Below are 27,685 nucleotides of genomic sequence, written 5' to 3' on the forward strand. Positions count from 1 at the left end.
TTGTCACATGGCTAAGGGACGTTGTCCATAGTTTCAACTCTAGAGTCGTGAGGAAGGTTATGTTGGTGACTAATCACCTTGCACCTGTCCTAATCAAACTTAAGAAAGAATCACTTATCGGTTAAGCCCTGGTGACCCTATCGTCACATGGCTAGGAGGAGCGATGCTCATTATTGTGACTTTTGGCTATTGTCACCTATTTGCTTGGACTGATAGTCCTGAATGGTTATTATGATCGTTGTTGATATTATATCATGCTTTATTGTGTTTTCTTGCTGGGCTTTGGCTCACGGGTGCTACGTGGTGCAGGTAAAGGCAAGAGGAAGCTGGACCATCCTTGAGTTGAAGAGCTTAGGTGATGATGTGTACATATGCAGTTGCTCGTCCTCCACGGCCGAGGTTTAAAGTGGAACTAGGGTTGAACCCTGTTTTGTCGCTTAGAACGGCCTGTTGTAAATATTTTCTGTAGTAAACTCTGAAATTATATTTTCGGGATCCCAATGTATATATTAAACGTTCTAGTGAAACGTTATCTCCTAACCAAAGTTTTAATCCCTAAATCGCTAATCATACCTAGATCACGATTTTGGCCAAGTGTCTCGATTAGCGAGTTTAGCACTGTTTACAAGGCACACCGTAACGATCCCTAGGGTTTGGGGCGTTACACTGTCCAGAGTAGACTGCTTCTCCCTTAACTCCTCAACCAGCTTGTTCTTCTCCTCGAGCAGCGCTGCATTTGTCTTCTGGGGTGCCTCAAGCTATTCAGCGTATTTGCTTCGGCAACTTTGAGTTCTTCAGCGCACCGTTGCTCAGAAGTCTTGGACTGCTCGGTGATAGTACCTGAGCAGAGCCGGCCGACAGTAATAGTCAGCATTGCCTGCGATCAGAGCTAAAGTTAAACTGACTATAGTATATAAATGGGCTATCTCCATAGAAAAAGATGACTTACACTGGCAAGCTTGTTTAGTGTGTGGGTTAAGATTTGGTCGACGTCCATCGTCTTTGTCCCCGCCATCACCTCTAGGCAATGTTCGTGCCTCAAAATTTTGGCCATCCTGTCTTTGGCCGATCTTAAGGCACGACTCGATATGTCGCCCTCTATCGAAGCAAGAGCAACCTGCTGAGTCTGGTTGGTTGGAGCTGGTGGAGAAGGTGTCGACCCGACCGGAGCAGGAGGAGTTTGCTGCTCAAGAGGAGAAGGAGGTGGTGTTGCATTTGTTGATGGTCTGTTTGCCTGAGCGTCTGCAGTACGGGATTTCTTGGCCGGAGGTGCTTTACTGCTTTCCCCTTGATGCCGCCTGCTCACTTTCTTCTTGTTCGTAGGAGCTTCAGGAACCTCGGGAGCACAGTACATGTCGAACACGTTTTCAGAATCCATGTCTACAAGAAAGCAAATACACAAACATTGAGATAGTACAAACGACTGAGTATGTTGTGTCAGGAAAAGAAACAAAGGAAATCGTAAGTAAAATACCCGAGCTATCATTACTGGTCGCTACATTATATACTTTACTAGTGTTACACTCACTCTCTGGCATGAAGAAGTCTGAATCTAAAGCAGGAGGATATCTAAAATTTCCATCCGCGTCGAAGAGGTGACAAGGAATAGGCAAGCTATCTAAAAGCATAAAATCAGTACCGTTCTCGTCCGACGACTCAAGAATAGGCTCTGTGGCCTTCTTCTTTCTCTTCCCTGGAGGGGCCGGTGCAGCAGCAGGTCAGGGGGCATCAGTTGGCTCATTGATGGTCGCCCCAGTTGCCCTCCTCGGAGGAGGTTGTGACACATCTGGCTGTTGTTCGGGGACTTCAGTGCTAGTAGCACTCCCCTCAGTAGATTCCCTCACATCCTGGTAAGGAGCCAGAAGGCCGACCAGTCTCAGATTGGCCTCTGTGACTAGCTGTTTGACACTTTTATCTATGTTAGTCATGCTGGCCAGAAGGGCTGATCGGATCACCATGTCCGAAATAGGGTCTGATCGCAACCATGGGTCTGAAACGTACTAAATTTCTAAGAGAAATGCAGCAAAAAATTCGAGAAAAAGAAACGACCAGTGGTACACAGAATTTACCTCCTTGTGTGAAGGCCAAGTTGTTCATTACCATGTCAGTCGTCAGAAAGTACTCCAGATGGTACTTCCCCACGTTCGAGAAAAAAGTGGTATTAAACAGGAAAGTGCGACCTGTTTCATGGTGACAGAAGTGGAAGAACCTCATGTTTTCCTCGTTGGGGTTGGATTTTAGGTCGAGCAAGTAGTTGACCTCATGTGGTGTGGGGACGAGCCATTTCTTATGGCTATAGAGGATATAGAGTGCAGAAAGCATTCTATATCCGTTGGGAGTTATTTAAAAAGGAGCGACCCCGAAATAATTGGCCACTCCCTGGAAGAAAGGATGAAGAGGCAGGATTGCTCCTGCCTCGATGTGATATCTCGACTAGGTACTGAAAGCGCCTCCAAGCAAGTTCGCCCGTTGGTCTTCGATGGGTTGGACTAGGGTCACCCCGGGAAGTCCATATTTTTTAATATAATTGGCAATCATCCTAATCATAACTTGGCTAGGAGGAGCGACATACCATTCAACATCTGGTTGAACGACGTTTCAAAGCTGAGTGCGAGTTTGAATGCTAGGGTCAGGGATATTTCTTTCCTGACCACTGGTCGAGGGAATTCCAGCCTGAGGAGCAGGCTAATTTGAAGGGTTGGATGGTTTCTTTTTCTGGGCAGTGGATTTTACTCTACCCATGGCTGGAAAGTTTGATTGAGGTCTATTGGGTGGGGTTCGAGAAAAAGGAATTTCTGGTATCAACAGCGACGGTTGCTCCCCGTCTTCAAGCAATTGAACTAGAAAGTCGTCGTCGATAGGCCTTTCACCTCCCCACAGATCTTGCATGAAAAGCTGCGAACAGAGAAAGGGGGAGATGAGAACATAAAGCCTAAAAATTTGTGTCGAGAGTTGGGAGAACGTTGCTCGCGTATAAAAGTTAAGCTTTTATATGACCAGCAACATTCTAACAAAAACACTAAATTTTATACAAGCAGTTTGAAAAATAGATTGAAATGCGGAAGTAAAAAGTTTTTCAGAGAAAACTTTTTCAACTCCGGAAGGGCGGGAAAAACCCAGTTTTTCAGCTAGCTTAAAAATCAAAATTTTACTTCGATTTTACGCCCTAAATCTACGGTTTCAACGACCAAACTTACTCCTAACTTCTACGAAACGTTACTTCACTACCCTATCAAGCATCTATTGATATACACACAACCCCCATAACAGTTTCAGCCAAGAACATTCAAAGGTTCAGAGATAAAAATAAGTATGAAACCATTTTGCATGGCAACTGAAACGTCTAAGGAGTTCGTGAAACTTACTTAGATGAAAAATGAAGTCTAAACACAAAAGCTTTAGAGCGTCCGGATGTGAGTTCCTGGGATTTCTGGGCTTTGAATATGGGAGTTCTTCGCAATTCTTAGAGAGGAGATAGCGAGTGAAAAGTAAAAAGTAAAAATGTGGATTTGGGGGGTATTATTTATAGTGACTACAACACGGTAGAAGAAGTAATCATGAATTACCTTTTTTAAAGCATGGGGAAGTGTAATAGCCGTCAGACAAATTTTTGGGAAACCAAAAAGTCCTGATTGGACATGATTGGTTGCTTTTTTCAAAGAGGCATGACGGCTCTGACAGGTTTCATGGGGCCACGAAAGGTTAGTTTCCTAAGTTTACTTTTTGCTGGTCGCAATAAATAAACTTGGGGGGCAAATGTTTACCCGAAAAATTGCTGCTGATGATGTGGCAAGGATTTCTCACACGTGGTTGACACGTGGCGGAAGTGTTGTTCGACTATCGACCAGAAGCACATCACTTCGTCAGGCTTAACTATTAGATACGACCAGACTGGTCGTATAACTTGCTTTTTTTTTTTACTTCTAAGATTGTAATCTTATAATAAATGCATTGAATATTTCCTCATTATTACCTTGATACGCGGTTATTAAGGAAAGTTAAGGCCCGTTGACCCATGTAACCCTCCTTGAGCCTATAAATATGCATGAAATAGCTCAATGAGAGGACTTTTGATCTCTGAATCTTTTTGCTAAGTATTGAGAGAAAGAGAGCTATAGTGCGATTATCCATCGTTCCATTGTATTTCTTTCAAGGTTTGTGAAACTCAAGAACCCTAGTTCTTTGATCACAGCTTTGAGATTCAATATTAATAATAGCACTAAGTGGACGTAGGTCATTGCCATTCTTTGGGGCCAAACCACTATAAATCCTTGGTGTTTTCTTCTTATCCATTAGATTGAATTCTTAATTGTCATTTTACCTTTTTTCGTATATTTGACTCCGTGTCATTGGCCAAATCGAGGGTCAACAACAGTAGATAGGATAAGTAAACATACCGTTATTATCTATTCTAGTCATATAATATAGTTAACCATAGGTCAATTCAATCTCAATTCTGAGTGGTTAGTATTTTAACTGATTTTATTATTTGAGTTCTTTGACTTGTTCGTTACTAGCATACCCTACGGACTAGCCCATACTTACATCTTGGGAAATCGGTAGTATAATTGAGTGGGAGTGTTAATCATAGATATGAAACTCTATAGCTTCTAATGAAGAAGTAAAATGATGGTTTCCTTTTAGTTTGGTTCGAGGTGCTAAATGACAGAGATCTCATTTCAGTAATTAATATTAGTTTGCTAAAATATCATTTACAAGGAACTAAGTCTTTTAAGGATAAAATACAATGAGGGGTAAAACGGTATTTTAGTCCCATCTCATTGGAGACAATCTATAGAGGATTGAGTGACAATTATGGTTGTAACAATGGATAATTAATAATGTATCTATATTTGTTATAGAGCATTCTATGAATTCAATAGTGCAATTTTGAATCTTTTGTGGAGTCACGATGAATTAATAAGTTAGTAAATTTATTTGTTAAATTTATGATAATTTATTAGAGCTTGATTTCATAGGCCCATGGTCCCCACTGTACCTTGGATAAAATCATCTAGATAGTCTCAATTAATTGATTTAATTATCAATTAGAATTATCAAAGTTGACCATGTCAATTTTGGATAGTTCCATAGAGTTTTACAATTTAGGGAAGAAAATAGATTTTAGGGAAGATTTATTAATTAAGACAAATTGGTGTCTAAATTAATAAATAAGTTTAAATCAAGATTCAAATTATAAATAATTAATTTGATAAAGGATTTAAATAATTAATCAATAGAAAATAATACAAGCCTTGATTTTAAGGCCAATGGGCTTATAGTTAAATGAGAAATTTCACGGGCCTAATGCCTGTGAGAATTTCGACCTAATGGTTGATATTATCTATTATTTATAGGCCTTTTGGCAAAATGACCTATTTTTTAAAGTTATTTTGTACTCTAGCCTAGTTTTAATAATTCGTTGCAAAATAACATCTCATAATTTTGACAGCTAGTCAAAAATTTCAACAGATGGTCGAAAAATTCAAACATTCGGTTGAAAATTTTAGACAGCTGGTCGAAAAATTTAGACAACTGGTTGAATTTTAGACAGAGGCCATTTTGCAAAAAATTATCAACAGTATGCCAGAGTGCAAAATCACTTAAGAAAATAGGCTATTTTCACCAATTTCTCTTATTTTATTGATTTTTTTAATCAAAATAAATGACCTAATTGATCCTATAAATGGAATGCTAAGTGAGAGTTGAAATCAGATATTGAAAGACAATCTGGCAGAAGATCAAAAGATCTATTCTTGATGCTCTAGGGTTTTAGATTCTCTCTAGAGCATAAGTCACTTTCTAAGCCTCAATATTCTCTTCTATTCTTCTTCTATTTGTATCTATCTCATGTGTTGAGAATTGTCCACTCTAGTCTAGATGTATCTAAGGATACTTTGGAAAGTTGTGAAGAAATTTGAAGATTGGTTCAGTTTCTTGGTGATACCCTGCGACAGAAAGGATTCAACGGTTAGAGAAACTGAAGGAAGCACTAATACATTCCGCTGCTTATAATGTAAGTGTTCTTATCATTGTCTCTGTTTAAATTCAATTGTAGAAACATGTTTTCTAGGTTGTCTTATATTAATGTGTTTAATATATGATTTACATGAAAATAATTAAGATCTTGTATAAGTTTTCCTAACAACTGGCCTCAGAACCTTTGGTAATCTTTATTTTTATGCATGAACATGGTAAAATTTGAATTATTTGATGTGTTGAATAATTGGATGGATTTCATGTTTTTTTATGAAGCATATTAATTTTTATGTGATTATTAGCAAATTTGGGTTATATTGTTTTATTTTTCTATGCAATTAATTTTTATAAATGCTTTATTGATATAAAACATGATAAAAATTATTTAGAAAACATTTTTGGATTGAAAAATTACCAAAAATTTTATTGAATTTTTTTATCGAGCTCTGGCCACGGCCTGCGATAAATTTTTTCTTAAATTTTTGCGCTCTGGCTGCGACAACCTTTTCACTGGCGGACTGCAATAAATTTTTTCTTAAAATTTGAATTTTGAATGTATTTTTTATTTAAAATATCTTTTTTAAAATATGATATTTTTGTTGTTTGATCTTTTAAAAAATAGATATTTTATACAAAGTTTCAAATTCAAATTTAAAAGTAGGTTAACTAATTAATTTTAAATATTTTAATATATTAAAATATTAGAATTATGTTATCAGATATTTAAGATATTTTTTAAATCTTTTATTTGAGAATAAAAATATCTAATTATTCTATGGATTTTAATATTTAAATAATTTGAAATTTGAAAATTTGTTGACTTGATATTTTTGTAGATATTTGAATTTTTTTAACTATTAAAGATATTTTTTCAAAAACAGCAGATGATATTTTTTTTTAAATTTATAACTGGTTAAATTTTTAAAAATATCACATTTTTCAAACTAGTTAATAAATTATTTTTTAATAAATGAGATTTAAATTAATTTGGGTCAATTGTTGATAAGTCCTATTCAAATTAATTAATATTTCAAAATGACATAAACTAAGTTGATTGTTGATAAATTTTATTTAAATCGACTTATTTATTCTTGCAAAAATTTAATTAATTCGAATTTTTGGATAAATTCTAGAAAATTAATTGTGGTATTTTTGCAAATGAATTAAATTGTGGTATTGCTGCATAAATTCATAGACTTGCTCATGTAGTAACATGATTTGACCCATCCAATTATAACATGTCTGCTTGCACTATATGTGGTATTTTTGTAATTGGGATTAGATGCATATAGTGGCCCATATGTTTACTTAATATATTGATTTTGCTAAATAAAACATTCATAAAATGATAGGTTTCATTTCAGCCCATTAGAAAATGTAAAGTTTAAATTCCTCTCTTATGGGTGGTTCCACTTGTGAATGCTCATTTGCTTTGCATCACTATAGTGGGCATGATCAATTAATAACAATTAATAAAATGAATGTTTAAATTCTTGTCTTTTTGACCTTGTATAGAAGTATGGGGGCCTTAGTAGTGGGAACGACATGCTGGACCTAGCCATCCTCTATACAAGCCCAATTGTTAAGGCCCATATGCCTGAGTTGGACTTAATTGTATATGTTCATTATAGTAGTTAAACCTAGATATTGATTAGCAACAAATTAATTCCAATTTAATTGAATTTGTTTCAATGTGACACTTTAGAATTAATAGAAAATTATAGGACTTTGGTTTTAAATAAAATTAATTTTTACAATATTTTGGAGAACCATAGTCATTAGTTTTCAGAAAAAGAATGAGCTTATTTTAAGAATAATATTCGATCTCCACCGTTGGTTTAACAAGGTCTATAGCGTAATTGGGTCCCGAGACGCTTTGATTCGTTCCCCTACAGAAGGTGTTCATTAGTTATTTTGACAAGAATAGATTTCAAAAGACAGATAATTATAGGTCAAATTCTACTAGACTCACCCCTACGGTGACTACTAGGACTAAATCTATGATTATCGAAACCGTGGGTCTAGCTCATAAAATAAGAGATTTTGTTTTCTTATTTTGATCGAATAGTAGGTTGTTAATAATGGTGTCCATTATTAAATGAGTTTACACCTCTATTTAAGTAATGATATTTTTTTACTCTTGCTAATCAGGACAACGATATCATAGAATAGTTAAAAATCTAAAGAAATATAGATATGATCATTTTGGTATTTTTTTCCATATCTTACATATTTTTTTGTATATGTTGTGTTATTTCTTGAAATTAGAGTGTATAGAAGTTCTATTGAGCAAAAGTGATTGATTTCTATTTTATTGATAATATGTAGTTTTAAGTATGGTTGTGTCTACACCCATCATATCTCAACTTTCAATGGAGAAACTCACTGGAGAAAACTTCCTTAAGTGGAAGCAGAACATCAACATAGAGTTGATTGGTAACAATTCCAAGTTCGTCATGACTGAGGAATACCTAGAAGTTCCCGCTGAAGGAGCTACCAAGTCTATAAGAGACAAATATGAGCATTGGTAGGTGACCAATAACAAGGCACGATACTACATGTTGACTAGTATGGTCGACACTCTCAAAACAAAGATGGAGAATATCGAGACGGCCTACGAAATCATGGATCAGCTCCAAGATATGTTTGGTGAAAAGTCTGTGCATACTCATTTTGAGGCCATCAAGAAATATGCCAATGCTCAAATGGCACCGTCTCAGAACATTCGTGATCACCTGATCAAGATGACCAACTACTTTCAGGAAGCTGAACTGCATGGAGTAATTATAGATGATGAGACTCAAGTCGGCTTAATCCTCAACAATCTCTCTCCAGCTTTCCTGCTGTTCACCACAAACTATGTATGAATAAACTCAACTATGGTCTAATGCAGCTCATGAATGAGCTTCAGAATTTCGAATCTATCATGGGTGGACCAAGCAAGGGAGGAGAAAAGAAGACCACCGTTGCTGCTGTTGATCCAGCTAAGGCTGAAGCTAACCAAGCTTCATCTTTGAAAGCTGGAAACAAGAGGAAAGATGGACAAAACAACAAGTGCACAATCAAGTGCACAGATGCCTAAGGGGAAGAAAAATAAAAACAAGAAAGGTAAAGGTAAGTGTTTTCACTGCAAAGAGAAGGGGCATTGGAAACATGATTGTCCCAAGTTTCTAGCAGCGAAAAACAAAAGTAATGATTATAGTTCATATATCTTAGAAACATGTGTTTTAGAGAATGATAAATCCATTTGGATTATTGATTATGGAATCACTAACAATGTTTGTAACTCTTTACAACTTCTTGAATCATGGGAGGAAGTGGATGAAGGCGGCTTAAAGCTTAGAGTTGGGAATGGAGCAGTCATTATGGTCCAAGCTAGAGGAAGAGCTCGCCTAAAGTTCGGAAATAAATATTTAATCTTGAAAGATGTATTTTTTATTCCAGATTTTAGTAGAAATTTAATTTCAGTTTCCATGTTGCAATTAGAACAATTTGTTATGACTTTCACAAGTTCTAATATATATATTTCTTTCAATGGATCACTATTGTGTATTGCATGTTTGGAAAATGGGCTTTATATTTTGTGACCTAATGAACCCCTTGCTCTCAACAATGATATATTTATAATAGCTAAACCTAGGGCCAACAAACTTCAAAAGACTGATAATGATAACATGACATATTTATGGTACTTGCGACTAGGTCACATTGGCTATGATAAAATTCAAAGACTTACAAAGGACGAGCCTTTGGGAGAATTCACATTAGGTAAATTATCTGTCTGTGAATCTTGTCTAGAAGGAAAAATGACCAAGCGTCTATTCTCTGCAAGGGGTGATATGGCCAAAGAACCACTTGCACTTGTTCATTCAGATGTTTGTGGACCTTTGAATGTACAAGCTAGGGGTGGTTTTGAGTATTTCGTCACTTTCATTAATGATTACTCTAGATACTCATGTCTTTACCTAATGCATAGGAAATCATAAATATTTTCAAAGTTTGAGGAATTCCTAGCTATGGCTTAGAACCAATTAGGTAAAACATTAAAGATCTTGCGATCTGATAGGGGTGGAGAATATTTGGATATGCAGTTCCAAGATTATTTAACTAAACTTGGGATTTTATCACAACTTACTGCCCCAGGTACTCAGCAATAAAATGGTTTAGCGGAACATCGGAACAGAACTTTATTGGAAATTGTTAGATGCATGCTTAGTTACTCAACTCTGCCAACTTCATTTTGGGGACATGCAATTGAAACTGTGAACGACATTCTAAATGTCGTACCATCGAAATCAATCCCCAAAATACCTTTAGAACTCTAGAATGGCTGTGAACCTAGCTTATGTCATTTTAGAATCTGGGGGTGTCCCACCCACACCCTTTCTATAGTCATTTAGAAAAGAAAGTGTTTACTTATACGAGTGCTACTTTTCTGGAAAATGACTATGTCCAAAACTTCAAACCGTGCAACAAAGTTTAGAGGAGATGGTTGAAGAATTGACTCCAATCAATGTTCCATCATCACCAACGCAAGTTGATGATGAAATTCCCACTCTTCATGTCCAACCAACACAAGTCGATTTAAATGAACAAAGCACCATTGTTCCTGAGCAAACAGTCACAGATCTTTGTCGTAGTAGGAGGGTTTCTACGAACCCAGTTCACTATGGTTTTTGGTGACACTGGCGACGATGATCCGTTGTCTTTCAAAGAGGCAATGGCTAGCCCTGAAAAGAAACTATGGCTCGAAGCCATGAAACAGGAAATGGAGTCCATGTACTCAAATTCTATCTGGGATCTTGTTGAAGCACCTAGTGACTTTAGGGCCATTGGATGCAAGTGGATCTACAAGAAGAAACGAGGTGTTGGTGGAAAGATTGAAACTTATAGAGGTCGATTAGTGGCAAAGGGTTATGCCCAAAGAGAATGAGTGGACTATAAGGAAACTTTGAGTTCGGTAGCCATGCTCAAGTCCATTCGCATCCTCCTATCATTAGCAGCCACTCTCGACTATGAGATTTGGCAAATGGACATCAAGACAGCTTTTCTTAACGGGAAGCTTGATGAAGTCATTTATATGGATCAGCTAGAAGGATTTAAAGTAGTTGGACAAGAAGGAAAATTTTGCAAGTTGAATAGGTCCATTTATGGACTCAAGCAACATTCTTGTTCCGGGAATCTTAGGATTGATGAAATAATCAAAACCTATGGCTTTGAACAAAATATTGATGAGCCTTGTGTTTACCAACTGAAGGATAATCAAATAGTGGTATTCCTGGTTCTTTATGTAGATGATATCTTACTCATTGGAAACATTGTTAAAAAATTATTAGATGTGAAGAATTGGCTGAGCACTCAATTCCAGATGAAGGATTTATTTGAAAACCAATCAGAGCACGCAACGAAAACTGGCGTGATGGGCCTGTTGTTGTTTTATTCTTATTATGAAACAACACAACAACAACATATACAAATTTTCAATAATCATATAAACAATTTATATGACAAGAAAAAAATCCATAAACATTAACATACAATACTATTAATCATGCAAAATATATATGTATAAATATACAATATATTTATATATATAATATATAAACACAAAAGGAATCAAGAACATAAACTTTTACCTCTTGAAGCCTATCAAGTGTCCTTGAGTCTTTTTGTATTTTTATCGATCTTCCTATCCAAAGCTTTGAGCACTCAAACCACGATCTTCTGGAGTGTTCTCTACACCTCAAGATGTGTGTGGGCACATAGAGAACATGGGTTTGTGTTGACCCTCGATTTGGCCAACGACACGGAGTCAGAAATACAACAAAGAAATAAGAAGGCAATTAACAATGGAATCAAATGGTAAGAAATGACGCAAATGATTTATAGTGGTTCGGCCCCAACAATGTGGTAACAACCTATGTACACTTAGTGTTATTATTGATGTTGAATCCCAATGCCGTGATCAAAGAACTAGGGTTCTTGAGTTTCACAAGCCTTACGAGAATTACAACTTTTCGGTGGATAATCGCACTGTGCTCTTTCTATGAATCTTCAGAAAAAAGGTTCAAAAGTCCCTTCCTTGAGCCATCTCATGCATATTTATAGGCTCAAGGAGAGTTACATGGGCCAATGAGCCTTAATTCTCCTTAATATCAGCATATTGAGGCAATAAAAATAATATAATAAATGTAGTTATTACAAGATTACATATCTTTAAAGGAAATAAATCGAAGCATGCGACCAGGCTGGCCGCATCTAATCGCGAGATCTAATGAAGCAACAAGGAGCTGGTCGATAGACAAAAAACACCTCTTCACTTTGACGCTGCCACATGCCAACCACGTGTAATAAGTTCTTGCCACATCATCAGGAGCCATTTTCGGGTAAACATTTGCCCCCCAAGTTTATCTTAATACGACCAGCATAAAGTAAACTTAGGAAACTGACCCTTCGCGTACCCCACCAAATCTGTCAGAGCCGCCCATGCCCTTTCGAAAAAGGCAACCAATCATGTCTTTTCAGTTTCCAAAAAATTGTCTGACGGCTATTGCATTTCCCCATGCCTTGAAAAAAGTAATTCCATGATTACCTCTTTTACAGTGCTACGATCAATATAAATAATCCCTCAGGATGATTTTTCACTTTATACTTTTCACTTTCTCTTCAAGAACACTGAAGAACAAGGCGTAGAAAACTCAGAAACCTCAGATGAACTCGACGATCCACGGAGTGTCCACCCAGCCAACCGACTTAGTGTCTCAGAAACTTGCTTCAATCTTTTATCCAAGTAAGTTTATCGACCTTTTTAGTTGTTGAAATGCCATTCAATATCTATTTTATATTTGTTTCTTATCCTGAGTTCTTGAGAGAAACTGTTTTGGGGTAAACGAGCATATTGATTTGCACTAAGTTTGGTAGGAAAATAACATTTTGCTGGGATGATGAATTAGTTGGGTAGTTAGGATTATAACTTTAGGGCGCGAAATCGAAGTAAAAATTCGATTTCTTAGCTTGTAGAAAAAACTAGGGTTTTCTCGCCTGGTCAGAGTCGAAAAATTATTTTCTGAAAAACTTTTCACTTCTGCTTTTTAATCCACTTTCCAAACTATTTGCTTAAAATGTAGTGTTTTGTCAGAATGATGCTGGTCTTATAAAAGCTTAACTTTTATACACGAGCAATGTTATTCCAACTTCTAAACATCTTGATCCTTTTGGCCATTAGATTCTCATCTCCCATTTTCTGTTTGCAGATTTTCATGCAAGATCCGTGGGGAGGTGAGAGGCTAATCGATGAAGATCTGCTAGCCCAACTGCTCGAGGACAAAGAACAACCGTCGCTGCTAGTTCCAGAAATCCCTTTTTCTCGAATTCGCCCAAACAAACCTCTTTCTAGTCCATCAATACTGGGTAGAGTAAAATCCGCTGCCCAAAAAAAGAAAACATCAAAACCTTCTGAAAAATCGGCCTGCTTCTCGGGCCGAGATTCCTTCGACCAGTGGTAGTGCTGAAACCACTGATCCTAAAACCAAACACAGGCCCGTCTCCGCATTGCCATTCGACCAGACATCGAATGGTACCTTGCTCCCCCTAGCATGATCATTGGTAGGATTATAAGTAATTTCCTCATAAAGTATGGACTTTCTGGGGTTACTTTATTTCTTCCTACCATCGACCAACAAGCAAACCTGCCTGGCAGCGCCTGGTCGAGGTACCACATTGAGGCAAGAGCAATCCTGCCTCTTCATCCTTACTTCTAGGGAGTGGCAAATTATTTCAGGGTCATTCCCTTCCAGATAACTCCAAATGGGTATAGAATGCTTTCCACACTCTATATCCTTTACAACCATAAACAATGGCCTGTCCCTTCTCCTCACGAGATCAACTACCTGTCGATCTCAAATCTAACCCCAACCAGGACAACACGGGGTTCTTTCATCTCCTCCACTAGGAAACGAACCGCACCTTCCTTTGTGAGACTACCTACAAGTCTAATGTCAGAAAGTACCACCAGGAGTACTTTTTAACCACCGACCTAGTCGCCAACAACTTAGCCTTCACCCAAGGAGGTAATCTCTTCATTCTCATGGTCGTTTATTTTCTTTTATTTTATCTACGTTTTCCTTAGAAAATTAGCTCTCTTCAAGTCCATGGCTGCGACCAGCTCCTACTCCAGAAATGGATCTTCGAGCAGCGCTACTAGCTAGCATGACTGACATGGAAAAAAGCGTCAACAGCTGGTCACTAAAGCCAACCTAAGACTGGTCGGGCTTTTGGCACCTCACCAAGATGTGGGGAAACCACTGCGGGGAGTGCCACTAATGAAGGAGTTCCCGAGCAGCACCCAGATGTGTCATAACCACCAAGGAGGAGGACAACTGGAGTGACAACCAGGGAACCCTCCAGCACCCCACGAGCAGATGCTCCTCAGGCCCCTTTAGGGAAGGGCAAGAAGCAGGCTTCCGAACCCTTTGTACCCATTGATGAATCTTCAGACAAGAATGGTACTGATCTTTCGCTTTTAGATAGTTTGTTTATTCCCTGTCACTTATTTGACGAGGACAGCAACTTTAAGTACACTCCCACTTTAGATTCAAACTTCTTCATGCCAGAGAGTGAGTGTAACACTAGTAAAGTATATAATGTAGCGACCAGTAATTATAGCTCGGGTATTTTGCTTACAATTGCCTTTGTTTCCTTCTTTGTCATATCATACTCACTTATTTGTACTATCTAACTGTTCGTGTACTTTCCTTCTTGCAGACATACCATCCGAAGACATGTTTGATCTCTACAATGCGCCTGATGATCCTACGAGCAAGAAGAAGGCGAGCTAGCGGCGTCACGGGGAGTGCAGCAAAGAGCCTCCGGCCAAGGAAACCCGCACTGAGAACCCTCTAGCAGCTGGTCCTTCGAAAGATACAACACCACCTCCATCTCCCCTCGAGTAGCCATCTCTGCCTGCACCGGTCGGGTCGACCCCTCCTCCATCGGCTCTTGTCGATCAGACACAGCCAGCTGTCCCTACTCAAATAGGGGATGATTATCGAGCCTCACTTTAAAGTCTGCCAAGGACAGGATGACAAGGATCTTGAGGCACGAACGCAGCTGAGAAACCATGGCTGGGACAGAGTCGATGGATGTCGACCAGATCTTGAACCGCGCACTAAACGAGCTTGCCAGTGTAAGTTGTCTCTTTCTGTTGACACAATCTTTTTATCTATAATAGTCATTTTAACTTTTGTTCTGATCACAGGATATGCTGACCGTGACTACCAGCCGACTCCGCTCGGGGGTCATCATTGAGCAATACAAGTCGTCTGAGAAACGGCACGCTGAGGAGCTTAAGGCCATTGAAGCAAAATATGCCGAGCAGCTTGAGGTGGCTCAGAAGGCAAATGCGGCATGGCTCGAGGAGAAAAATAAAATGGCTGAGGAGATGAAGGAGAAACAGGCTGCTCTTGACAAAGCTCTCGAGGCAAAGGCGAAGTACAAAGAGTCTCACCTTATCAATTTTCGCAAAGAGAAAAAGCTCGAGGCGGACCTGATTGAGAGTAGGCAAGAGGCTGATAAGTTGGAGGCTCGCATCAAGGATCTCGAAAAAGCGAACGCCAGCAATCTGGAGAGGTACAAGGGTGCCACGTCCAAGTGTTTCTATGATTTCTGGAAACACAATCAAGGGGCCAATTTCAGCTATCTCTCTGAGCGCATGGGGCAAACAGAAATAGCCCGGTGCATTGCTCTCTTGGAAGAAGAAGAGAGAGCGAAAACCCCAGCCTCGCCCGAGATCTCCTTGGCCACTAGCGTTGAAGGCATAGAGAACGAAGCCAAAGCTGCAGTCGACTAGGAAAATCCACAAGACCCTCCTACCTCATGATTATAATATTTTTATATTTATATATCTATATTTTTTTTATCTGTACTTTAAGACAATTGTATTTATTGCTGCATGGGCAGCTTTAACTTTTAATCAGACAATTACATCCGAGCAGTAAATGCTCGCGGTGTAAAATGTTTCTTTTTTTTTTTGATATTATAATACTTGCATTTATTATAACATCTATTCGCATGACCGAACTTAGCATAACACTTTGGTTTGATTTAACAAAATACAAAATTTTGAAAAATACTCTAAGTAACATAGCATGCTTTCGCTTATTTTGCTCGTGTGTTAACATACCTGTCGACATGCTTTGCTTACTAGATGCCTTATGTGCCCCCCAAGTGATTGAGGAGCTTTAGGTCCTCGGTCACTTGCCTTGACCAAAACCTGTTCAAACATTTCTGCTCGTAGTAGAGAATTTAAAACGATAATATAGCAAATTAACACACGTAATGAGCAAATACTTGTAATAAATACAATAGTTGGCAAGAATGACTGGCTACGCACAGTCCCTTTTAATTCTTGTAATAAATAGACAAACATGTCTGTACGAGTGATCAACAAAATGATATTACACTTATAAGCGATCAGTCACAAAAAATGACCAATCCTTTTTCATAACTTGTAAAAAGTAAAATTAATACAAGCGAATTCTTTAAGAAGAATTGTTTATTGATAGTACTTGCGCAGGTTTTCTCCATTCCAATAGCGAGGAATGAGATCTCCATTTAAGCAAGCAAGTTTGTTAGTGCCTGGATGGAGGACTTCTTCATTTTGGTACGGTCCTTCCCAATTAGGCCCGAGTACTCCAGCTGCCTGGTTGCGGGTGTTGAGGAAAACCCTTTGAAGTACTAGATCTCAGACACTGGATTTTCTTTCGCGTACTTTAGAATTGAAATACTGGGCGACCTTTTGCTGGTACGCTGCTACTCGGAGTTGGGCTTGCTCATGCTTTTCATCAACCAAATCTAGAGATTCTATCAACAGTTGGCTATTGGAGCCTTAATCATACGTTATTCTTCGATGTGACGGCGGATCTAACTCAACAGGCAGCATAGCCTCATATCCATAGGCTAAAGAAAATGGAGTATGGCCTGTTGCAATTCGATGAGAAGTTTTGTATGACCAGAAGACTTCAGGCAATTGTTCTGGCCATGCCCCCTTCGCTTCCTCAAGTATTTTCTTCAAAGTATCTTTTAGCATTTTATTGACTGTCTCGACTTGTCCATTTTCTTGAGGATGAGCAACTAAAGAAAAGCTCTTGATAATTCCATGTCGTTCGCAAAAATCTATGAACAGGTCACTATCAAACTAGGTGTTGTTGTCTGAGACAATCTTTCTTGCCAATCCATAGCGACACACGATGTTTTTGATTACGAAATCCAGCACTTTCTTGGTCGTTATAGTATCAAGTGGCTCAGCTTCGGCCCATTTAGTGAAATAATCGATGGCCACTATGATGTACTTGACGCCGCCCTTTCCTGTGGGCAGAGATCCGATTAGATCTATACCCCAGACTACGAACGGCCATAGACTTTGCATCTCTTTTTGATCATTAGGGGCTGCTCGTGGAATTTTGGAGAGCCTTTGGACTTTATCACACCTCCACACAAATTCCATTGAGTCTTCATTCATTGTTGGCCAGAAGTATCCTTGCCTCAAGATCTTTTTTTATAAACTTTACCCCCCAGCATGGTCCCCACAAAAGCCTTCGTGGACCTCTTTCATCAATTCTTTGGATTTCTCTTTCAAAATACACCTGAGGAGTGGCATTGAGTATCCCCATCGGTACAAGATTCCATCGACCAGGATATACCTAGCAGCATGCCGCTGAAGGGTCCTGGCTTTGTTTCTGTCTGTTGGTAACACGCCCTGCGTCAAGTACTCTATGTAAGGTGCCATCCATGTGTTCGCCGCCTGAATCACCAAAGAGGTCTCTTCTGCTCGGATGCTCGGTGTAGATAGCCATTCAACCGGTACTATGTTTAGAGTGTCAGTGAAAGGTCGCCTGATAGACCTTTGCTCGACTTTCGATGAGGGTCGTATAGTTGGTGAATCTCGGCTCATATATATTGCTTTGGGGCGTTTATTTTCAGACATCGACGGCTCACTGCCTGTCCTTTTTCCACCATTTCTGCCATTTTTGTTCTCGTTGCCTTTGTCGTTGCCATTGGGTTTATCCGACCCATTGGCGGCGTTGGCGGGATCTTCCTTCAGTGCCTTGTTCTTCGTAGGCGATTTCCCCTCGTTGGCAATCACGTCCTCGAGCTTGATGTATCGATCAACTCGATCCAAAAAATCCTGGGTACTCTTTATTCCGTTCTTTCTTAGGCTATCCCAGAGGGGAGAATGGCGTCTGACCCTGGTAGTTAGGGCCATCATCTTTCCCTCGTCGCCTACTATTTTGGCTCCAGCTGCTGCCCGCATGAAATGCTGGACATATTCCTTTAAGGGCTCTCCCTCTTTTTGGTGGATTTCCACTAACTGGTTGGCCTCAATGGGGTGTATGCGACCTGCGTAGAATTGTCCGTAAAATTCCTTCACGAACATTTCCTAGGATACTATACTAGCTGGAGGGAACTTAAAGAACCATTCTTGGGTGGTGTTAGATAGTGTGGCGGGGAAGATCCTGCAACGGGCATCATCCGACACATTCTGTATATCCATTTGTATCTCAAATTTGTTGACATGAGATACTGGGTCTTCGTACCCATCAAAGTTTGGAAGTACTGGCATTTTGAATTTGCTGGAGGTTTCCACCACAGCTATCCTCTATACAAACGGAGTGCCTCTCCTCCGGTCGTACTCTATGTGGGATGTTCAACTCCCGACCATCTGTTGTACTGCCTGGTTCAAAGCATCGATTTATGCCTGAATCGCGTCTGGGATCGCTGGGGCGACCGGTGCTGGAGGAGCGTACTCATCGTGCCTCTCACGATGGTCGTTGAGTACGTCCCTCAAATTATCATCCCTGCGCCTTTGTTCGCTAACTCCTAGCCAATCAAAGAAGTTATTTTGTCAGGGTTGCCCCCCAGCATTATGGCTCGCCGGCCTATTTTCTCTAGGTGGGGGGTTTCCACCTCTTTTTTTGTTCCCCCGACCAACATTCCCTCTGCCCGAATCAACCTCATTACAGTGAAGGCCGTCTCTAAACTATGGTCGACTATGGCGCGATCAGCTGTTCACGCTGTTTCCTCCTCGGGCTGGCATCTCCCGAGCGTCATGGGGAGGCCTGTGCTGGTCGTTGGATCCTTGTGCATTATTATGCCGTGGGGGGGCCCTGACCACAGAGCCTGGCTCATTGTTCCTTCTGTTGGCAGAAGGACGCTGCCCCCTGCTCAGTGGAATTGGCACTTCGTCCCCTGGACGCCTAGGGCTGCGGGGCGGTAGCTCAGCCCTATTCCGCCTCTGGCACTGGGGATTGCCACGACCAGCTTGAGATGGCGGCTGCTGTTCAGGATCCCGAATTGGGACATCATCCTGAGCCACAGGTGGTTGCTCCGACCTTTGAGGGCTTGCTGGCTGGAGCGGAGGACTTAGATTGGGAGCCTACTGAGGTGGCACATACGATGGCTGATCTGGTTGAAAGGCCAGTGCAGCCTGTCGTCGAGCCAATTGAATGGCTGCTTGAAGAGTGGCATTGGCATCCCTCTGCCGACAGTCCATGTCCGCTTCCCGCTCATTCAGCTCATGGCACTGACACTCAATCTCCCTTTGCTCCAGCGCCAATGTTTCTGCTGTATTCTCCTGATTGGCCTTTAGATTGGCCAACTCGTCCTGCAACACCCCCAGTGTTGGCCTCAGCGTCCCCGAATCTAATTCCTCCTCTTCGAATTCCAAATGTGGTTCATTCTCAGCCACATTTGGAGGAGGAGGTTGAGATGATGCAGCACCAACGGTCTATCCAGATCTCTTGGATGTCTTTGCCATTCGATTTTCTTAAAGCTTCTTGATCAAACTCTCAATGAAAGCGCCAGAATGTTGACCATCGATTTGGCCAACGACACGGAGTCAGAAATACAACAAAGAAATAAGAAGGCAATCAAGAAGGGAATCAAATAGTAAGAAATGACGCAAATGATTTATAGTGGTTTGGCCCCAACAATGTGGTAACAACCTACGTCCACTTAGTGTTATCATTGATGTTGAATCCCAATGCCGTGATCAAAGAACTAGGGGTCTTGAGTTTCACAAGCCTTAGGAGAATTACAACTTTTCAGTGGATAATCGCACTATGCTCTTTCTATGAATCTTCAGAAAAAAGTTTCAAAAGTCCTTTCCTTGAGCCATCTCATGCATATTTATAGGCACAAGGAGAGTTACATGGGCCAAGGGATCTTAATTCTCCTTAATTTCAGCAGATTAAGGCAATAAAAAGAATATAATAAATGTAGTTATTACAAGATTACATATCTTTAAAGGAAATAAACCGAAGCATGCGACCAGGCTGGTCGCATCTAATCGCGAGATCTGATGAAGCAACAAGGAGCTGGTCGATAGACAAACAACACCTCTTCACTTTGACGTTGCCACGTGCCAACACATGTATTAAGTTCTTGCCACGTCATCAGGAGCCATTTTCAGGTAAACAGTTTGTATTTTAGGAATCACAAGTATTTCTCAACACATGAGAACTTGAATTATGGCCTGAGAATGGCTTGAATAAAGAAGAAGAAATAGAGAGAGTTTTTGTCTAACAAAAACCTCTGAGAACTATTATGAATTGTATATTCTCGTATTTGATGTTGTTGTGTTTTTCTGTTCTTCTTCCATATCATATATATATATATATATGTAAAATGCCCTAATCTAATACTTTGTAAAACTTTTACATGCTCATAATCTTATAGAAGAAAGCCGCTTATTATATGAAAAATCCCAGTGGGGCTTTGCTAAAACATGCAAGTTGGGCCCATTAGTTTAAAAATAAAAATAATACTTTTCATGCAACATTTGTAAAAAAATAAATAAATTTCAAGTCCCACTTATAAGTTCTGAAAAGTAAAACAAAAACATAACATTGTTCTTTAGAAATTGGCGTTAAGCTGATTGTTTGTTCGCCCATAGGATACCCCCACACCATACACACCCTGACGTCGGAATTCCCCATATCACCACGCGTGCCAAAGACAAATCCTATTTGTTACTTGGAAGGAAAGTAAGGGGATGGGCTAAAAGCCCAGTAAGGAAGTGCAAACAACACACAAGTAAACACAATAAACATATTCACGTTCATACATCGTTATACATAATACGTCATCATCATAAATATCATTATCATCATAAACATCATCATCATAAACATAATCATCATAGACATCATCATCATAAACATCATCATCATAAACATTATCATCATAAACATCATCATCATATCTTTGTGAACGTGACCCGCTAACTTGTCCATGTCACATCTTGAGGTAAACAGGATCTCTGGTCCTTGAATAACCTCAGCGCGTCTGCGCTATGAGTTACATCTTTATATCCTTACGTCATCACATCCTTAGTAACCCCTTTATTGTGTCGCGTTCATCACGCTAACAATCATTACATATCATACAACATACAGAAATACATGCAATCCAGTCATATCAAAGCCAAGGAAAAATACATGATTTCTTACATTCACCATCAGATCATAACAACATTTCATACATTATATCACATGGTACATCTTCATATTTATCATTTATCCTTAACATGCCAATCTTACCGTGCATAGCATAAACAAATAGAAATCTATCTAACTTCCTTACCTCAGGTCCAAGCAAAACAAAACTGACAAACTTCACAACGAGCCTATAACCATAATCAAATAGCATTCTTTAGCATCACATAAGACTTTCTTGTGCCCAACTCACATACCCCGTGTATACATGGGTCATGCACACTCGGTGAAAATTACACATATTTTCCAAACATTCATATTTACACATAAAATCACCAAATGAATAATGCAAATTATACCTATCCTACATGCATGGTTTTTAAGTAAAAATCATATGGTTTATTAGTAGACATATTTTTGAACGTAAAAGTGCATTTGCATGCGACATTCATATGTGGGAACATTGTTAAAAAGTGACGAAAAAAATGATAATTCCTACGCGGTTATTTCTATCATTTTCAAAATAAGGATTTAACAACATATTTTCTTACCATTATTAATCTCTTTGAAATTACTAAGTTGATTAAATTTCTTAAAACATTATTTTTATTTCATAAAAATAATTTATTTAGCCATAAAATAATGTAATAATCCCATTTATATATATTTATTTAAATTACATAGAAATAATAAAGGCTTGAAGTTATTTAAAATACTTATCATTATCATGTTTCCTTTAGAAAATAACCATTTGATTTAAATTAACAAAATTACAAAAATTTAATTTGAGAAAAATATAAATTTTAGGTGTGAGAGAAATATATATTGTTTGCATTATCTTAGGACTTAATTTTTATGTAGTATAAATTCATATGTGATAATCAAAAAATTAATTTTAATTTATTAAACTAAACTTTCAGCCACCATTTAATTTATTTAAAAATCACCAGTGAATTAATCTCAACATTTTTCTCAAAGAAAATCATATATATTAAAATGAACTCTCATGATTACATATAAAAATACCACTTTTAATCTCTATATAGTTTAGGTGTTATATTATTTCAAAAACACACAAATTTTCTTTCAATTAAAAAGACTTTCCAATATTTTACCAAAAATTCCAGTAACAATATACACTCTAAAAAATCACCATCTTGAATTTAAAATATCATATTTTCTCTAAAATATATAAAAAATCTGAAGGTATTTATTTGAGTAAAAACACCATTGTAATGTTTATTAAAATTCCCTTTAATTTCTAAAAAAAAATATCATAGCACTTGCAAAATCATTTAGGCATGCAAAAATATTATTTTCATCATATTCTAGATCTTTTAAACATCAAAATCAGCAAGCTTAACAAATCAAGAATCCATTTTTTTCATCACGCTTCACAAAATTTACACAATAATCATACATGTTTAAATCTATACAAATAAATCACAAACCCTAATATGTAACTATCATCATATTGTTATTCTAAGAAAATCCCTATTATCACATAGACAATTAAATCATAGGCATGCTTCTAAGATCACAAGATTCTATATTTTAATTACCATGTCAATATTTACATAGGATCCTAGAACATGGATCTAACAAAATTTAAATATCAATCATACAAGAAAGATCCCTATACATGGTGCTCTTTTTTTTCTTCCTTCCCTCTTTATTCTAACCTAACCATAATAGCCTAAGGAAAACATAGGTAAGTTTCCTAATTGTGTCTATTTTCTTTTATTATAATTTTATTTAATTTTAACTTAATTGGTAGAAAAATAAAGATGACAACCTCCATTCCCTTTATAGCTATTGTCTTCATTTTAATTGCCAAATAAAATAGGAAGAAAATCACTCACCTTCTCACTATGCTCACACGTTCACACTCTCCCTTTCCCTTTCTTTTATTAATTTTTTTCAATTAAATAAATATAATATAAGGAAACTATAAAGTGTGTAAAAAATTCTACACAAGTGTACCATGCACATGCACACACTCAATAATTAGGGTGTATCACTACCTACCATGCACCTTAATTAAAATCAACCAAACTCTCATATGCATCTCTTTCATCCTCGACAATAATATTGTGCAATATGATACATGCATACATAATATCTTTGAGAACATCTCTTTGCCAAAAACGTGCAGGTCCTCGTACAATAGAAAAACGAGATTGAAGTACTCCAAATGCTCGCTCAACATCTTTACGTACCGCTTCTTGGCATTGAGCAAATAATTTTCTTTTCTCTCCTTGAGGTAGTGGGATAGTTTTAACAAATGTACCCCACTCTGGATAGATACCATCTGCTAGATAGTACCCCTTGTTGTATTGTGTGCCATTTATTGTAAACTCAACTCTTGGAGCTTGCCCTTGTAAGATTTCAGTGAATAATGGGGATTGATTTAACACGTTCAGATCATTATTGGATCCCGGAACACCAAAAAATGCATGCCATATCCAGAGATCTTGTGATGCAACTGCTTCGAGCATGATTGTTGGCATGCCGTGATCACCTCACGTGAATTGTCCTTTCCATGCAACTGGGCAATTTTTCCATTCCCAGTGCATACAATCAATGCTTCCCAACATGCCTGGAAAACCACGCACCTCCCCTATTTGAAGTAAGCGACGAATGTCCCCAGCATTGGGCCGTCTTAAATATTCGGTCCCAAAAATATCATTCACTCCTCGAACGAAATTGACTAGACATTCAATAGCAGTAGTTTCACCAATTCGAACATACTCATCAACATAATCGGCAGGCGCTCCATATGCCAACATTCGCATAGCAGCGGTGCACTTTTGTAATGGCGAAAGCCCCCTTCTACCGACTGCATCAAACCTCGTATGGAAATACTCTGAATGATTTTCTAGAGCTTGCACTATGCGTAGGAATACATGTCTACGCATTCTAAATCTTCTTCGAAATTGATATTCTGTATACACCGGTTCATCAGAAAAGTAGTCATCGAACAAACGTTGGTGTCCTTCTACATGACCTCTATCAATGTGGGCTCTCTTTCTTCCTTGTCTTGTTGAGCTACCCCCATCCATGAGCGCTTTGAAATATTGATCATCATGATCGTCAGTACACTCTGCAATTATGATATCCTCTAGACTCATATTGTCGTATGGATTCGGAGAATTTGGCGAATCCATTGTTGAACTTAGAGTATATGATATTTGGGAATGAAAGAGTAAAATGAAGGATTGAATGGAGAGTTGAGTAAAAGGAATATTGAAATTTGGTATTTATAGACATGGTAGCCGTTAAAATATAGCCGTTAAAATGTAGCCGTTAAAATATAGCCGTTGAAATGTAGCCGTTGAAATATAGCCGTTGAAATGTAGCCGTTGAAATATAGCCGTTGAAATGTAGCCGTTAAAATATAGCCGTTGAAATATAGCCGTTAAAATGTAGCCGTTAAAATATAGCCGTTGAAATATAGCCGTTAACATAAAAGATAATTTATTTAAATAAAATAAAATACATAATAATGCGGTTGATAAAAATACATAGCAATTACAACTTCAGGATATTATTCTTAATATAAGTACACAAGTTTTCATGATTTTTCTTTTGTTCATGAGTCATATGCGACGTGTCCATGATGAGATAATCCATGTATTTTGTCATCCTATTATCTTCTGCCTCTTTCTCCTTTATCGCCACCAATTTCTCCAATGCAGATGCTTTCCGTTCACTATTCTCTATAAATCTAGCATGTGTGTCTTTTTTTTCCTTCCCTTTTCTCTTTGCTGCCTTTTGGCCAGTAGGGCGCACTTCACGTACATCATCATCACTGATGTCTGCATTGGAAGAAGGAGTAAATGCCCCTGTATCTGACACCTTTGTTCTCTTACCACCTTTTGTTTGGTACATTGTATTCCATTTCGGCTCATCCTTTAGCAATCTCCAACAATCCACAAGCAGAAAATTTGAGTTGTTATTTTCATATTTGTACAATTGATGTGCATTCTCAAGAATTTGCTCATCAGACCAACCACTGTGATGTGCTAATTGAACTCGTTTATAACATCCATTGAATCGCGCCACCTTTTGATTCATCTTGTTCCAATGGTCTTTGCATTGCCTTCCAGTCCTTGCTTGCTCACCTTTTTTGTTGGTGTTGAAGTAATCTGCGATTCGAGCCCAGAAATGTGTAGAAGTCTGGTCATTTCCCACAATGGCATCCTTAGATGTATTAAGCCATCCACTTATCAGAAGTATAGTGGCTTCCTTGCTCCATTTGACTTTACATTTATGCCTTGATTCATCTTCATTGTGTAGAGCTACATTTTCCAACCCTTCAACACTATGTTCAGGTTGGGTTTCAGAGACAGATGTCGATGATGTTTCACGATTCAAATCAATACTAGACTTTTCCATACTTGGCCTATAATTTCTTGAAACCATTTCGGGTTGGTGTAGGGAAGGCATATGAAATGCATATGGTAGTGAATTTGTTGGTGTGAAGAATGGAGCTTGTTGGGGTGTCTCAATAGAGCCAAAATTTTGGTAAGGGTAAGAGGACATGGGATAATTTTGAGAATTTGGAAAACTTTGGTTAAATTGATAATATTGAAAATTTGGATTTTGAGGATTAGTAGGAGTATTTTGAAAATTTTGATTGAAATGAGAATATTGAAAATTTGGATTTTGGGGATTGGTATGTGGAGAAAATGATGAATTTTGAAAATTTAGATTTTGGGAGTTGGTATTTGGAGAATTTGGAAAATTTTGAGAATTTTGGGAATCCATTGGTAAAAAAATAAATTTTGTGATATTGATAATTTGGAAGAAAAATGTATGAAATGGTGTGAAAATTGAATGAAATAGATAAGTATTTATAGAAGAAATTTTTTTAATATATTACCATTTTTTACCAACGGATACATTTCTTATATAATATATATATATAATTAAAAAAAATAATAAAATATAAAGAAGGCACCGTTGCCTCACAGAGGCAACGGTGTGAGGCAACGACTCCTTCATTATTAATTGGCAACTTACGGCTACAATGGTAAGCCATTTTTTTATATGGTTGTCTGTCAGAAAAAGTCAACCGGCTATATATTTAGCAATGAGCATTGTAGTTGCTCTAAAGGCTAAAGTGAAGCAAGACAATTCTTTTAATATGAAATAAATAAAAAATAACATCAAACAACTATTGAGTGCCCTATTAGTGCATGGCTTCATTTAAATTTTTATTTTTAATCATTTTTGTATTTTTTATAATATATATTCGTGACATTAAAAAATAATTTTATTTGAGACGATTGATTACAAATGTTTTGTGATGTTTTAATTTTTGGGTAATTTATATTTTTATAGTTAAAATTAAATGATGGTGAGAATTCTCTATCCCGCCACATAATATTAAATTATCATATGTGAATTTGATCTACACTTATAATAGCGTGGTCACTCGAGTGTCTTAACATTAAATATAACAATTTAAACTCAATTCAAAACATTTTTTTTTAAGAGAAACACCTCTTACATGAAAAATGAATACCACATAATTATAAGATATGGTTCACGTTATTAATAATATCAAAAAGATTTACTCAATTTAAAATTGTTTATTTTTAAAAAAATTGTAATTAAACTTACAAATACATATAATTCAGAAGATCTATAGAATAATTTATATTCTCATAGTTAAATTCTTAAAACTTGTTTAAAAGTAATGTAAATCAACTATTTTTTAAGAATATTAAAGCATGATTGGCTAAACTTCTATAAGCTATTTTTTAGCTTCTACAATTAAAAAATATATTTGGAAGTATTTGGGTAAAAAAATTAATAAGTACTTTTGAGAAGTTATTTTTTTAAATTAAAATAATTTTCGTAAATTATAATTTACTCATAATATTTTTTTATTATTGATATCTAACCACTTTGTAAAGAACTTTTTATTAAAAAAGAATAGTTATTCAAACAAGAAAAAACAAACACATGCTTTTAGATATAAATTAAAACAAAAGCTTTTACAAAGAGAGCCTAAAACTAATTAAAATAGGTATATTATTTTCTTTTCTTCTCTTTTCCTTACAAACTTAAAATGGTAATGACCGAAAAAGTTCGAAGATGTTAAAGACTTAAGACCACACAACTTAGTTTAAATTTCTTGCCTAAAATTGTGATATTTTAATATTGTTAGTTTAAGATGATTTTGTTTTTTTTTTACACAAAAATAT

The 27,685-nt window shown here is 37.5% G+C and overlaps 1 pseudogene; it reads right to left on the reverse strand.

Annotated features, from left to right (window-relative positions):
- Positions 1–23,506: 23,506 nt before the first annotated feature.
- LOC133784794 (uncharacterized) lies at positions 23,507–26,272 on the reverse strand (annotated as a pseudogene).
- Positions 26,273–27,685: the final 1,413 nt, after the last annotated feature.

The sequence above is a fragment of the Humulus lupulus genome, chromosome 6 (assembly GCF_963169125.1).
Source record: "Humulus lupulus chromosome 6, drHumLupu1.1, whole genome shotgun sequence".
Taxonomy (NCBI): Eukaryota; Viridiplantae; Streptophyta; class Magnoliopsida; order Rosales; family Cannabaceae; genus Humulus; species Humulus lupulus.